General features: G+C 43.2%; 1 long non-coding RNA gene across 1 annotated transcript; it reads left to right on the top strand.

Moving 5' to 3' along the window:
• Positions 1-5,205: 5,205 nt before the first annotated feature.
• Positions 5,206-13,142, top strand: LOC120985640. The gene is made up of 3 exons (XR_005775564.1): positions 5,206-5,216; positions 7,303-7,309; positions 13,033-13,142. It is a non-coding gene; the product is annotated as an uncharacterized LOC120985640 (long non-coding RNA).
• Positions 13,143-13,559: the final 417 nt, after the last annotated feature.

The raw sequence follows: 13,559 nt of genomic DNA, 5'->3' as shown, positions 1-13,559 counted from the left end.
ACACCCCGTCTAGGGTATCAGGGCAGACAGGTGCCAGCTTAGGGTTAGTCAGGGGTGGCCATACTATTCCCATCCGTAGATAAGGGTCCCCCTTCCCCTCCGTCTGGTGCGACACGACTGCTGCTGGGATAGCGGTCGTGACACTATGTATGGTCAAAATGGCGCCTGTACTCTTTTTAATATATAGTGCAGGCGCCATTTTGTGCTGCAAAAATACAGCGTTCTTGATTTATTTTTATTTTTTTATTGAAGCACAATTTCATAACTTACCTCTAAGTCATTTATGACTTTGACCAAATATAGCCATCAAATTTTTAAGTTGAGAATTTTTTATGGCCCCCAAACGATGTTACAAATATCTAAATGGTCCTCTGCAACAAAAAGGTCCCCCACCCCTGTTGTAAATCTATATAGGAGCCTCCCAAGGAGTCTTCTAATGAGAGCGTGTAGGTTTGCCAGTACAGACAAGAAAAGAAAGAAAAAGAAAATATGCGGTACATATCAAGTACATTTGCTGATCGGTGGTATTCTACAAAAATGATAGAGAAATGTAGAAGGTAAGGGGCATGGGAGATGATGGCAAGGTGATACAGATGGAGAAATATAAAGGAAAGGATTGACTGTTTTTTCTACAGTTTATGATAAACATTCCTCATTAGCTTGCTGCATTCTCAAAGTGCTGCATTTTATAAGTGCATCTGAGATATTCAGTAGATACTCCGGAGGTAACCTGGAGATGGATACAATCTAAAAAGTAAGAATTTTTTGTTTAAAATCTTTACCCTCTTTAAAAAGGCAGACCTGGTTCTGTGAAGGAATTGTTGCGCTTTTATTTCAGATTCCACTCTTCGGAGGTTTGGATGCTGTCTTATCTGTAGACAGCTCTCCATAATGCAGCAGGAAATGGCATTTTTGAAATCTTAGATTTGTAAATTAACAGTTAAACAAACTCAGGCTGGGAATGTTGCAATGACACTGCCACAGAGGCCCCCTAGAAATGGAAGATGGGTTACTGCAGGTTCTGGTAGACTGAGAGCTGTTGATAGAAGACATGTCCCACACTCTGTGGCTCTCCATAATTCATTTGCAGCACTTTCAGAGTGCAAGAGCAACATGGAGGATGGCTCAGGCAAGCAAAGCAGGAAAGGGAGGTGGATGTTATTGTCCATCTTGCGACAAATGATCTGGCTTTCAATGAGGTTTCAAAGGTAAAGGAAGCTTTTCACACACTTGGAAATGATTTACGGGAGATTGCATCGACTATTTGATTCTCTGCAGTTTTGCCTGGGCATAAGCGTCAGCATGACAGGAAGATGCGCATTAAGGAATTCAATGTATGGCTTGGTGAATAGTGAATCTGAACCAAGGGTTTGGCTTTGTGTCTCATGTTAGCGCTCGTTGGAATGGAAAAGAACTGTACAAGAAAGATGGTTTGCATCTTTTGTTCAAGGGAACAAATGTCCTCAGTGAACAGTTCAAAGTATTTACTAAGGAGCATTTAAACTAGCAAAGGGGGGCAAAGGGGTGATAATCCACCCGTTCCGACTGCCCCCTGGAACAATGCCAGAAGATGCCAGTAGCACATAGAATATAGATTTAGTGGCTGTTACTGAGACATGGTTCAATGGGAGTAATAACTGGGATATAACAATACCAGGGTTCTCTCTATATAGGAAAGACAGAGAAGGCAAGAAAGCGGAGGGGTGTTCCTGTATGTGAAAGATAGCATAAAATCTAATTTAATACAAATTAGCGAGACCAATTTAGAGTCAGTTTGGGTTACCTTGCAGCTTGATAATCATAAGGTAACTCATGTAGGTGTGATATATAGACCACCTAGCCAAGTCAAAGAATTAGATGATCTACTAGTTGAGGAAATAGCTAAAATGACATTGAAAGGGGAAGTTATCATTATGGGAGACTTTAATCTTACTGATGTAAACTGGAAAACCAAAATAGCTAGTTCTGCCAGGAGTACAGATATTCTAAATTACCTACTGGGATTATCTCTACAGCAAGTAGTTGAGGAGCCAACCCGGAAGGAGGCCATTTTAGATTTAGTATTCACAAATGGGAATTTGGTATCTGATATTACTGTAGGGGAAAGCTTGGGATCTAGTGATCACCAGTCAGTGTGTTTTACTATAAGTACAGTGACTGAGTCACACCACACAAAAACAAAAGTTTTAGATTTTAGAAAAACTGACTTTTCTAAAATTAGATTAGTGGCATACGAGTCCCTATCAGATTGGAACAGTTTCAATGGAGTCCAGGAAAAATGGGACTACTTAAAAGTGGCACTATTGAAGGCAACAGATAATTGCATTAGGCTTGTCAATGAAAGCAAAAAAAGGAAGAGACCACTGTGGTACTCAGCAGAAGTGGCCCAAATCATTAAAAACAAAAAGATAGCATTTAGTAATTATAAAAACAAAACAAAACAAAACGAGGATGACAGGTAAATTTATAAGATTAGGCAGAGAGGCGAAACAAGTTATAAGAGCTTCTAAAGCACAGGCAGAAGAGAAATTAGCTCAGTCAGTGAAAAAAGGCGATAAGACATTCTTCAGATACATAAATGAAAAAAGGAAACTAAAACAAGGAATTACCAAATTAAAAACAAAAGAAGGAAGGAATATGGAAGAAGATAAAGAACTAGCTGACTGCCTCAATGAATACTTCTGTTCAGTTTTTACAAAGGAAAATGAAGGAAAACGACCTCAGTTAGGAAGGAAGACTAATGAATCTTTTGATGCATGTGTATTTACAGAGGAAAAGGTTTTAAGTCAGCTGCCTAAAATTAATACAAATAAGTCACAGGGGCCTGATGGGATACACCCAAAGCTATTAAAAAAGCTTAGCGGTGAACTAGCAAAACCATTAACATATTTATTTAACCAATCACTGGTAACAGGAGTCGTCCCAGAAGATTGGAAATTCGCAAATGTTGTGCCCATTCACAAAAAAGGTAGTAGGGAGGAATCGGGCAACTATAGGCCAGTAAACCTGACCTCAATAGTGGGGAAATTAATGGAAACCATACTTAAGGAGAGGATTGTGGAACATCTAAAATCCCATGGATTGAAAGATGAAAAACAGCATGGGTTTACTTCAGGGAGATCATGCCAAACTAATCTTATTGATTTTTTTTTTGATTGGGTGACTAAAATAATAGATGGCAGAGGTGCAGTAGACATCGCTTATCTAGACTTTAGTAAGGCTTTTGATACTGTCCCACATAGAAGGCTTATCAATAAATTGCAGTCTTTGTGCTTGGACTCCCATATTGTTGAATGGATTAGGCAGTGGCTGAGGGACAGACAACAGAGGGTTGTAGTCAATGGAGTATATTCAGACCATGGTCTTGTTACCAGTGGGGTACCTCAGGGATCTGTTCTGGGACCCATATTGTTTAATATCTTTATCAGCGAAATTGCAGAAGGCCTCGATGGTAAGGTGTGTCTTTTTGCTGATGAGACAAAGATTTGTAACAGGGTTTATGTTCCTGGAGGGATACACCAAATGGAAAAGGATTTAGAAAAACTAGAGGAATGGTCAAAAATCTGTCAACTAAAATTTAATGTTGATAAGTGCAAGATAATGCACCTGGGGCGTAAAAACCCAAGAGCAGAATATAAAATCTGTGATACAGTCCTAACCTCAGTATCTGAGGAAAGGGATTTAGGGGTCATTATTTCAGAAGACTTAAAGGTAGGCAGACAATGTCCTAGAGCAGCAGGAAATGCTAGCAGAATGCTTGGGTGTATAGGGAGAGGCATTACCAGTAGAAAGAGGGAGGTGCTCATGCCGCTCTACAGAGCACTAGTGAGACCTCATTTGGAGTATTGTGCTCAGTACTAGAGACCATATCTCCAGAAGGATATTGATACTTTGGAGAGAGTTCAGAGAAGAGCTACTAAACTAGTACATGGTTTGCAGCATAAAACTTACCAGGAAAGATTGAAGGACTTTAACATGTATAGCTTGGAAGAAAGACGAGACAGAGGGGATATGATAGAAACTTTTACATACATAAAGGTAATCAACAAGGTAAAAGAGGAGAAAATATTTAAAAGAAGAAAAACTGCTACAAGCGGACATAGTTTTAAATTAGAGGGGCAAAGGTTTAAAAGTAATATCAGGAAGTATTATTTTACTGTGAGAGTAGTGGATGCATGGAATAGCCTTCCTGCAGAAGTGGTAGCTGCAAATACAGTGAAGGAGTTTAAGCATGCATGGGATAGTCATAAGGCCATCCTTCATATAAGATAGGGCCAAGGGCTATTCATAGTATTCAGTATATTGGGCAGACTAGATGGGCCAAATGGTTCTTTTCTGCCGACACATTCTATGTTTCTATTAATTAACCCTTAGAACGGTCGATTTTCAGTTTTTCACTCCCTTCCTTCCCAGAGTCATGACTTTTTATTTTTTTCATTCATATAGCCTTATGAGGACTTATTTTTTGTGGGACAAGTTGTACTTTCTAATAGCACCATTTACAGTTGCATACAATGTAATGGGAAGCGGTAAAAAAAAATCCAAATAGGTTGGAATTTACAGCGTTCACTATGCAGTAAAATTGATCTGTTACCTTCCTTCTCCTGGTCAGTACGATTTATGATATTCTGACCCCTATAGCTTTACTGAGCTGTGAGGGTTCATGTTTTGCGGGTAGATCTGTACTTTTCAATGATACCCTTTTAGAAGTTTTTTTTTTTCCTAACACCCCCACAGCGGCACGACAGGAGGATACCCCGCCTCCCCAGGGACAGGAAACAACGTGGAGATCTTTAAATACTCCCCTCCCCTTACCTGCTCCAGTTGTTTCCTGTCCCTCTGGGAGCAAGACGTGGAGTTTTCTTTCGCTGGTGGGATTTCTTACCCATCAGCAGGATCGCCGGCAGATCGTTAGGGGAGCAGGATGGCGGAACTGCGGTGCGGTTCTCCCTGTCTCCCAGGCACAAGTCCTCCGGTGGAGGCAGCCCCGGGCAGCGCTTCCTCGCTGGTATCGCGAGAAGGAAGCACAGGATCGCGGGTCACGTGAGCGGAGCTCACAGGCGCCGGAGTCTGACGTCACTTCCCTGCTCAATTTCAAAAAAGCGGCGGGAATCGGCGGCGTCTGGAACAGCATGTCGGCATCAGGAGAGGACGCGATGCGCAGACCCTCGGATCCTTCCAAGACCGGCAGCCCGGTAAGCTACCCTCCTCTGGAGGTGAATGATAAATGTCTTTATTGCTGTGAGTCACTGTGGGTTTAGGTTTCTACCTCTGCACTGGATAAGGGACTGTACCTCTCCCTTTCTACAGTCTAGACAGCCCCCCGTATTTTATTAAACAAGTTCTTTGACTTATATCTAATATAGGTCAGGGAAGTTCAGAAGTCAGAGGCCCAGCGTGTCAAAAAATGTTCCATCTGTAAAAAGGCCTTACCGTCAGGATATAAAAAAGCCCTTTGTGCCAAGTGTTTGGAAAAGATTGTGGCAGAAGAGTCCCCTTCCTTTTTGGATAATATTAACCAGCGCTGTGGATCAAAGGCTAGCTGCTACGTCCCAGAAGCCCTGTACTTCTATGACGGAGATACCCGCGACTTTAGAGTCGGAATATCAGGAAGAGGACTTTGATGAAGGGGAGCTCTCTGAGTCTGAACCCCTTTCCTCTGAAGATGAGTCCGGGAAATCTCTCTGTTCCATTGAGGAGATCGAAGTATTATTGAAGACCATTAGGGCAACTCTAAACCTAGAGGAGTCTAAACAGTCCAAAACTATTCAGGATTTAATGTTTAAGGGCTTAGGAGAAAGAAGGAAGAGGGTGTTCCCCCTCCACTCTAATATTATAAAGTTAATTAACAAGGAGTGGACCGATGTGGAAAAAAGACCTAGCGTATCTAGGGTCCTAAAAAGAAAATATCCCTTTGCTGAGGAAGATACGTCCTCTTGGGACAAATGTCCTAAAGTGGATGCCCCCGTAGCAAAGATTACAAAAAAGTCAGCCTTACCCTTTGAGGATTTAGGTTTCCTAAAGGACCCAATGGATAAGAGAAGTGAGGCTCTACTAAAAAAATCTTGGGAGGCTTCCATGTCTATCCTTAGACCTAGCGTAGCCGCAACATATACAGCCAGATCCATGTCTATCTGGTTAAGTCAGCTGGAGGAGCACCTGGTATCAGGAACCCCTAGAGAGGATATTTTAGCTTCTCTTCCAGTTCTTAAACAGGCAGCAAATTTTTTGGCCGATGCTTCGGTTGACTCTATTAAGTTAGCAGCCAGGTCTGCTGCCCTCTCAAACTCTACCAGAAGGGCAGTGTGGCTTAGGTCCTGGTCAGGTGATGCGGCATCCAAAAACAAACTCTGCGGCATCCCCTGCGAAGGTGATAGGGTGTTTCGGATCAGTTCTGGACGACATCCTTGAAAAAGCCACAGACAGAAAGAAAGGGTTTCCCTCAGAACAAAAGAATTTTCGTCAGAGACGGTTTTTTCCCACATCTAGGGGCAGGCAAGATCAAAAGAGAAAGGATTTTTCCCCCCAGTGGCGCTCGGGAAGAGGAAGAGGTCGAGGTTTTTTATTCAACCTCTCTGACTCCTCCCAAAGGTCATCAAAGCAATGACGCCAGATGCAGGGTAGGAGGAAGGCTGAAGTACTTCCTTCCAGCCTGGGAGAATATCTCCAATTCCCCCTGGGTTTTGGACGTAGTCTCATCAGGCCTAAAGCTGGAGTTTTCCACCCTTCCCCAGGAGGTGTTCCACATCACCAAAAAAGCCGATCCAGTCCAAGCTCTAATACTAGATCAGGTAAAAATCCTGTTACAAAAAGAAGCTATAGTGTCAGTTCCCCTAGCAGAACAGGGAACAGGTTATTATTCCCCCTTATTTTTAGTCAAAAAACCGAACGGCTCATACAGAGCCATTATAAATTTAAAGGGACTGAACCAACATCTACTCTACAAACGGTTCAAGATGGAGAGCATAAAATCCACCATAAGTCTGTTACAGAGAAACACCTTTATGGCAACCCTGGACCTTACCGACGCGTATTACCACGTTCCAATCTGCAGAGAACATCAGAAGTTCCTAAGATTTTCAGTACAACAGGGTTCGGTGGTACTCCACTATCAATTCCAGGTCCTTCCTTTCGGCATTACGTCAGCACCAAGAGTCTTCTCCAAAGTGATGGCAGAGGTGATAGCGGATCTTCATCTAAGGGGCATATTAGTTGTGCCGTACTTAGACGACTTCCTTATAGCAGCTGCATCGGAAAGTCTCCTATTAGAACAAATAGAGATAGTGAAGCAAAGCCTAACAGATCTGGGGTGGCTAATAAACATAGAAAAGTCAGACCTCCAGCCCGAAAAAAGGAAGATCTTTTTAGGAATGCTACTGGATTTAAGCCTCATGAGGACCTTCCTCCCACAGGAAAAAGTCCAGACCATCAAACAGGAATTTACGCTGTTCCGCAGCAAATCAAGAGTGACAATCAGATCAATAATGAAAATCTTGGGTCTAATGTCCTCAGCTATCCCTGCATTAAAGTGGGCTCAGGCTCACTCAAGAACCCTCCAGGCTTTCATGCTCAGAGAATGGGACAAAAGCAAAGCTTCTCTAGAACGGAGAGTAAGAGTCCCTCAATACGTAAAGGACTCTGTAAATTGGTGGTTGATCAACCAAAACCTAAACACAGGCGTCCCGTGGCAGCAAACAGACGTAGTCACCATCACTACAGACGCCAGCAAGAACGGTTGGGGGGCCTTTTCAGACAGGTCCGTAATACAAGGGGGCTGGCAGGAAAATCAGATCCTAGCCTCTTCCAACCTAAAGGAGTTAAGGGCAGTATGGGAGGCCTTGAAGGCCCTCCACTCAGAAGTCCACGGGAAAGAAGTGAGAATACTCTCAGACAACACCACAGCGGTGGCCTATCTGAACAGACAGGGGGGCACGAGAAGCCCATCCTTGGCAAGGGTCTCAAAAGAGATTTTCCAGTGGGCAGAAAGGAACATATTATCAATATCGGCAGTTCACATAAGGGGAGAAGACAATACAGTGGCGGATCTTCTCAGCAGAGATGTCTTGAAAGAAGGGGAATGGTCCTTAAACCCAAGGATATTCCATCATATAGCACAAACATGGTTCCTCCCAGAAATAGATCTGTTCGCCACGCGTCAAAACAGACAAGTAGAGAAGTTCGGCTCTCTGGCTTATTCAGATCACCCTCTTATAGTGGACTCTCTCTCCCACCCGTGGCCAAGAGTAAACTTGTACGCCTTCCCTCCCTTTGCGTTAATCCCCAAGGTGCTGCAAAAGGTACTACAGGAGAACCACAATCTGATCCTGATTGCTCCTTATGGCCCAAGAGGTCATGGTTCCCTCTCCTAGTGAGAATGTCAGCAGGAGACGTGTGGCATCTACCAAACATCCCGGATCTCCTTCACCAGGGCCCAGTATGGCATCCCAAGACAACACAACTTCAGTTGACAGCTTGGAGACTGAGCGGGAAATATTAAAGGGAAAGGGCCTCTCGGACGCGGTAATTTCCACAATTCTTTTTAGCCGCAAGAAGGTGACTTCTAAGATCTATGACAGGATCTGGCAGTCTTTCAGAAGATTTACAGGGGGGGATACCAGAGGTCCCCTTATTGTCACTAAGGTCCTAGAGTTCCTCCAGTCAGGTCTTCAGAAGGGGCTAAGAGTAAGCACTATAAAAGTCCATATATCAGCCTTGAGTGCCTTACTTGATATAAAATTAGCAGACTTAGACCTTGTTAGGAGATTCGTGAAAGGAGCTCGGAGAAAGCAGCCAATAGTGAGGTCCACTGTCCCTCCTTGGGACTTAAATCTAGTCTTAGCAGCCTTATCAGACAGCCCTTTTGAACCCCTATCTGAGATATCTCTAAAGATGCTTACCTTTAAAACGGTTTTCTTAATAGCTATCACCTCGGCTAGGAGGGTGGGGGAGATACAGGCTTTCTCGTGCAGGCCCCCGTACTTGTCCATCAAGGATGATAGGATAGTACTGAGACATTCTCCCTCTTTTTTACCCAAGGTGGTCTCTAAGTTCCATTGTCTTCAGGAAGTGTCCCTCCCTTCCTTTGGATCCCCATGAGGCAGTCAGGAGCAGAGACGCTTCCATAACCTGGATGTAAGAAGAGCTGTTCTAACTTACCTAAAGGCTACAGAAGACCTCAGGAAGACGGACAGACTGTTTGTTCAGTTTGCAGGCCCAAATAGGGGTAACGCGGCAAGCAAAGCATCCGTTAGTCGATGGATTAGATTGACAATCCTGACTTGTTATGACTTAAGGGAGGTTCCTCCCCCGGCAGGCTTAAAGGCCCATTCAACCCGATCTGTAGCAACTTCTTGGGCTGAATCAGCGGAGGTTCCGTTGGAACAGATTTGCCAGGCAGCCACCTGGTCGTCACCTTCTACTTTCTTTAGACATTATCAGTTAGATGTGTTGAAGAACAGGGAATTATCATTTGCTCGCAGAGTGTTATCTGCGGTTGTCCCCCCCTGATATGGGATTCCTATGTTATTCCTCCTGTCGTGCCGCTGTGGGGGTGTTAGGAAAGATTGCAATTACTTACCGGTAATTGGTTTTTCCTCTAGCCCCCACAGCGGCACAGGGAATTTCCCTCCCTATGATTATTCTAACTTTTACTAAGGAAAAAAAAAAAAAAAAGAAAAGAAGGATGAAAGAAGGAAAAAGTTTTTTTGTCTTTCTTGTAGAGTATCCTTGTTTATTTTGCAATAACACATAAAGATTAATTTTGTTGCATCCATTCCAGATTTTCTCGGTTATTTACTGGAGCAGGTAAGGGGAGGGGAGTATTTAAAGATCTCCACGTTGTTTCCTGTCCCTGGGGAGGCGGGGTATCCTCCTGTCGTGCCGCTGTGGGGGCTAGAGGAAAAAACAATTACCGGTAAGTAATTGCAATCTTCTCCTGTTACACCATATGCCGTATAGGATTAATATTGTTCTATTTTAATAGTATGGGTGTTTTTGCACATGACAATGCCCATGATATTTATTTTTTTATTGAAGTAATTTTATTTTGGGGAATGGGGGTGATTTGAAATTTCACCCTTTTTTTTACTTCACCCTGACTTTAACTGCCAATCATTAGATTGCTCATTGTGTTAATTGATGGCTATATAGCCATTATTGAACACTTCATTTTCAATATAACAATACAGGGCTGCCACCTAGTGGTCTGTATTGGTATATGCCACTAATAGCTGCCAAAGCCTGCTTGAGGCTTCGAGCTATTGGTATAGTGTAACAGGTTCCCCGATCTCAGCTGAGGAACGCTGTTACAGGATGGGAAGCGCATGGCTCCCGCTGCTGGACTGCCCAGATGCCGTGGTCCCATTTGACCAAAGCATCCAAAGGGTGAAATGTATGCAATCAGCCTTATGGCTGATTGGCGGCTATGGTGCCCGCAGGTGCCATGTAGAGAGGGGACTTCCTCTGTACATGTATGCCGGCGGGATTGATATGCCGGCGTGAAGGGATTAAAAAGACATGTATTAAAGTAGCAGAGCCCAGGGACAGGAGTCTAAATTTGGGTCACTGTTCAGGGAGGCCCCATTATCTGCATACACAAAAGATTTTTGAATAATTTATTGGTCAGAGGCGACATTAGCAAAAAGAAAAATATGCAAACTTTTCTGGCATGTTTTCCTGTATGGGGTACCAGAATTCCAACAGTACTAATTAAAGCCAATAATATTTGTTATCCAATTAGGAAATTAAGTCCCATAGGTGATAAAACACCTAAGTGGGTTCACGCCATCATACATGATGAATGGGGTGTGTCCTTCTGAAACATAATTCCAAAGAATCACTGTGGTATTGTGAAGCAGTGATGGCCAGTTCGCATTGTTCGCAGGCGAACAATGCGAACTGGCCATCACTTTTGTGAAGAGCTTGAACTAGCTTAAGACCCATTACTTAACCTGCCATTTATGATGCTATTTCACAGAAATTTAATGTCAAATGGTAAAATTTAAACATGTCATTTTTTTTTGCCATTTTTCAATTTTAATCCTTAAAGCTGTAGTTTTTATTTGTATTATTTTGAGGGCACATATGATTTTTTTGGTCCTTTTCATACCATTTCTTGGGGAGGTGAGGTGATGGCAGTTTTGGTATTGTTTTCTATTTATTTATTTATTTTTTTCAAGGTTATTCACTGTGGAGGATAACAAATTGATCATTTTATAGATTTGTTTTGTTTATTTTTTTCCCCAATAACAGGAACTTTATTAACCCGTTCACTACTAGCACCGTACATGTACAGCGCTGGAGCGGTGGGCAAACATGGCACCCGCTTGCATGTGCAGTGGGAGTCATGGCCAGCTGGTCTTCGCTGTTTCAAACAGCAGAGACCCGCGGCTAATGACCACGACTGGCAATAATGCCAATCAAAGTCATTTAAAGCATTTAGATCACGGCATCTAAAGAGTGAAAAACCCGGAAGCGTAAGCTTTTTACCGGCATCCTCTGTGGCCAATAAGGATGCCGGTAATTGAATCTCTCTGAAGAGACCCAGGGTATTGAAGATGAAATTCTTATTTTGGCCAGCAAGTGGCATGCCAACATAAGAAATTAGCAATTCTGTTCAAATAATGGGTCTAAAAGACCCATTGATTTTGTAGGCTCAAATACGAGCTTCAAAATCATAAAGTAAGAAAAACTTTAAAAATAGCTAAAAAAAATAAAAGTTTAAATCGCCCTCCTTTCCATAGAATAAAAAAATAAATACATAAATAACAAAATATATAAACATCACGGGCTTCGTCGCGTCCAAAAATGCCTGTAACTATATGGTGATACCCCCAATTTTTTTTTTTTAAAGTTTACATTTATATTTACACTATTTAGACATAAAAAAAAAAATGTACATATGTGGTATAGTTTTAATCGTACTGACCCAGAGAATGAAGGGCACAGGTCGGTTTTGCAGCAAAGGGAACGTCGTGTAAACAAAATCCTTAAAACGATGGAGGAATTGCACCCCATTTGGAATTTTTTTCCTGCTTCCCACTACATTGTATGCCATATTAAATGGTGGAACTAGAAAGTACAACTTGTCTCACAAAAAATAAGCCCTCATACAGCTATGTAAACAGAAAAATAAAAGAGTTATGGCTCAAGGAAGATAGGGAAGAAAAATGAAACCGCAAAAACAAAAAACCCTCCAACATCCTAAGGGTTCATGGAGAGTGGCTTTTCTGGAGGACATTATTAAGACTCCAGTTGCCATGGCAACCAATGCATCCTGCACCAGAGTTGCAAGAAGGTTAACTACTTAGATGCTGTGGTCGGTATTGCCCATGGCATCTTAGGGGTTAACACCCGCAATTGGCATTACCTCCAATCATAGGTGTTACAGCAGGGTGTCAGCTGTACATTATAGCTCACATCTACTGTTAATGGCGGATTCTCTTGAGCTGGCGCTATCACTGTGCCATAGATGGACTAAATGTTACATGAACATGCTACCTGCCATACTCTACATTTATAGCACTGTGTGGGAAGGTGTTAAAGGGATTGTCCGGGTTCAAAGCTGAACCCGGACATATCTCCTGTTTCACCCAGACAGCCCCTCGCTCTTCCTTGCCCTTTATAGCGCAGGGCATGGGTTCTTTGTTTATATTTTTCAGACTACTAGGCTGAGGCTTTCGCCTAGCATTGTTCTTGGTGACGTCACCTGCACTAATGGGAGGACTTCAGCGGTGCCCTAGCTGTTTTACAGGCTAAGGAAGCGCTAAAGCCCGCCCATTAGTGCCGATGACATCACCGGGCTCACTGTTAGGCGAAAGCCTCCGCCTAGCATTCCCATTCAGAGACCCAGTACATCACCAGATCTGTTGAAAAAGACCTTACCCTGCGCTGCAAGGGAGAGCATCGGAGCATGGAATTCTCTGATGCTCATATTAGCTATGGCCGTTCTAAAGAGCTGCAGGCACACTACATCATGATTCTGCCTTCCTGCAGAATCATCTTGCAGACCGTAAAATGCTAAGAACAGCTTAGAAGAAAGGGATGCAAATAGGCTCTTAACAAGCTCTTCCTCTAATGCCACCAGATGTAAGGTAGCTATCATATAAGTCAGTGTTCAACCCTTTAAACAGGTCTTGAGACATAACTTGGATAATAAATAAGCCAACACCTTATCTGCAGACAGCTGTTTCGGGGTAATTACCCATCATCAGTGCAGAGCAGAGAGTACTGGCTTAGGCCTCTTTCACACTTGCGTTGTCCGGATCCGGCGTGTACTCCACTTGCCGGAATTACACGCCGGATCCGGAAAAACGCAAGTGTACTGAAAGCATTTGAAGACGGAACCGTCTTCCAAATGCGTTCAGTGTTACTATGGCACCCAGGACGCTATTAAAGTCCTGGTTGCCATAGTAGTAGTGGGGAGCGGGGGAGCGGTATACTTACAGTCCGTGCGGCTCCCGGGGCGCTCCAGAGTGACATCAGAGCGCCCCATGCGCATGGATGACGTGATCCATGTGATCACATGATCCATGCGCTTGGGGCGCCCTGACGTCACTCTG

The sequence above is a fragment of the Bufo bufo genome, chromosome 1 (genome assembly GCF_905171765.1).
Source record: "Bufo bufo chromosome 1, aBufBuf1.1, whole genome shotgun sequence".
NCBI lineage: Eukaryota > Metazoa > Chordata > Amphibia > Anura > Bufonidae > Bufo > Bufo bufo.
Note: the sequence above shows the minus strand (reverse complement) of the source record. Positions and strands in the feature narration are given on the sequence as shown.